Raw genomic sequence first — 2,736 nt, forward strand, 5'->3', positions numbered from 1 at the left:
ATCCTCAAAGGGGGTTCAAATGGCGTAAATATTTCTGACAAAGCGATACAGTTGTGTGTTTTGTAATAGTTTTTCATGAAGATAGCCCTTCTTTAAGCTTTCACTATTCCAAGGGTTGCTTTCAAATGTTAGTTAATGATATCTGAATGATGATTTCGTTGACAATTACCATTAAATGACTTATCAAACCAGCTGATCATAAATCAAAGAAAGATATGTGTTCAAGGATAACAACGGATACAATAAAAAATCATGCAAAGATTTATTAATTCACGTCAAACAAGTCGTATGTGAAAGAGTTGGAGTCCTGCCTTATGATCCGGACAATGTGCATGAACCATCTTAATATCCACCATAGCCCTTTCCGCCATAGTAGGGACGGCCACGATTATAGATATCTTGGTCAGCGTATTGCTTGTTGAACTGTTGTTGATTGATGGTGGCATACTGTCTGAAGTTTTGGTTGTTAAATACATCATTTCCTGGTCCGTATCCTTGCCTGTATCCTCCCCCGTATCCTCCTCTGTATCCTCCTCCAATTGGGTAGGCTGGGTATGTGGCTGAGGCCATTGCCACCACCAGAACCAAACAAAGAGCAACAGCCAAGGTTTTCATGGTTGATATCTCTGTTGTCAAAGGAAAAGGATACAATTTTAGATGATACCTTCAGTTAGTTCAAATTCAGCAACATTCATTTGTAACATACATTGTATTTAATGGGCCGTTACTGATCTTTCCAGACACAAGTCCATTATCTCCCCCAGCAACCCCCGCCCCAGCCCCCAAACAGTATGAATAATGCATTCATCCCTGCTAATTATTTTTAGGGGCCCCCACCAGGATTTTCCTCGGATTTCTTACCTTTATGATTAAATATGATGATTTCGAGAACACTTGGCTATGCCATTAGCTAGCCCCAACGGACACGCTCAGACAGAAAATGGGTCAGAGCTTTATTCCTTGGTAAGCAGTAAAATTGCAAATACTACGCAGACAAGCAACGGAGAATTTGAGTTTACGAACAATCCGCGACTGTACGGCATCTGGGAGACGCATCAGAATTACAATTAATCACATAGAGATGATTCAATATGCACTATTCTTGACAGGGTTAAACTGAATTCAAAAAATGTGAAAACAGCAAAGGTAAACTGTGTGCGTCATCATGAAACATGGGTCATGTGAACAATGCTTCAGATGTGAAGCCTTTCCATGTTCATTGCACACTGATATCGAAGTTAGTAGGTGAAATCGTATACTGTACTTTGTCATTCGTATTACATGTTCATGACATATTTCACATATTGTCTATTTAGCAGTGTACATAGGATAAATCATCACTGTGTTTTCATTCAGATATCAAACAGCACATCAGCTGATCATGTATTATATGTAATGTAATATTGTCCCTCGTACCCACCCCAAGCCACCCCAACCCTGCTCGCCCCATGCACATACAAAGTTTCTCGGGTAGCCTAGTGGTTAAAGCGTTCGCTCGTTACGCCGATGACCCGGGTTCGATTTCCGACATGGGTACAATATGTGAAGCCCATTTCTGGTGTCCCCCGCCGTGATATTGCTGGAATATTGCTGAAAGTGGCGTCAAACCATACTCACTAACTCACTCACTGTAAGAAGCGGAATATCTGCACTTGTACGCAGCCGATGTAATTCAAAATTAACATCTCGTTTTCAGTTTCAACACAATCTGTGATCAGAATCGGTAGAGCAGGACATGCATACCCTATTCGTTTACGTTGAACACCTGATTTACAGTGATTCTTTCAAATACACTATACCAAATATAACATTCAGGTCCACGCAGAACTCCGCGCATAGGCCTAAAAACGGAAGATACAGATAATATTTCCGTATTTCGGCCCATGGACTTCGGATTTCAATTTTGGAGTGATCTTCCTTAAATTAATACCTTGTACGAATGGCCTGCCCTATTCAGATAAAAAGGGGAAGCTTCCAAATAAGCCCTGGGCCTTTTCGAAAAAAGAATTTTAACGAGCAGGTGCTATTTTATTGATATTACTTGAAAAAAGAGCCGGTGGTATAATCGGTGCATCTATGTGTATCTACAGCTTCAGCTGACAGGAAAACCGGCTTTACGTCACATTTCCGTGGCACATCTCCCAGGACCTTGATCGCACCAATAAATCTCTCATGTTATTTTGACATTTTATTTAGAATCGCACAATGAATAAATGCTACATGCCAATCATTCACGTGAATATGGGAACATATTATATATCTCCACGATATGGGTGGTGGAACAGTCATGTCAATGCTCTATTTCTCTGTGAGATACTCAGTCTCTGTCAGAGTAACATGTGAATGTTTGCTGTAAGTTCCACTTCAATGCTAAAATGGATTGAAAGCCAACCATACTTACCAATCTGCAACGATGTAACGAAGTAACGAATGACAACTTGATTTCGTTTTATATACGCTCAGGTTCGATCTTGTGGTCTCGTTTTTAAAACATTTGACAGGTTTATTAAATGCTCAATCATTTAGAAATTAGGCGCCCTGCAGAGATGTGCCATTACTTTATTTGTTTCAAAGATTTATGAATATTGTCTTTTCAACATTGAAGATTTAGTTTTCATGCGCATCTATTTTAGGTGAGTGAGTATCGTCGCAGTATAACATGTATGACCTCTTCAAATCTGGACTGACAACCAAAGTACATGCAGGTGTAACCAATAGCTGGTGTGGTTTCATGAA

General features: G+C 40.0%; 1 long non-coding RNA gene across 1 annotated transcript; it reads right to left on the reverse strand.

Moving 5' to 3' along the window:
• Window positions 1–248: 248 nt before the first annotated feature.
• LOC124115779 lies at window positions 249–2,448 on the reverse strand. Its single transcript, XR_006858024.2, has 2 exons — window positions 2,402–2,448; window positions 249–626 (listed from the first exon to the last, which is right to left on the reverse strand). It is a non-coding gene; the product is annotated as an uncharacterized LOC124115779 (long non-coding RNA).
• Between the last annotated feature and the right edge of the window lie 288 nt (window positions 2,449–2,736).

This window comes from Haliotis rufescens, unplaced genomic scaffold, assembly GCF_023055435.1.
Source record: "Haliotis rufescens isolate VD_foot unplaced genomic scaffold, xgHalRufe1.0.p SCAF_59, whole genome shotgun sequence".
Classification (NCBI taxonomy): domain Eukaryota; kingdom Metazoa; phylum Mollusca; class Gastropoda; order Lepetellida; family Haliotidae; genus Haliotis; species Haliotis rufescens.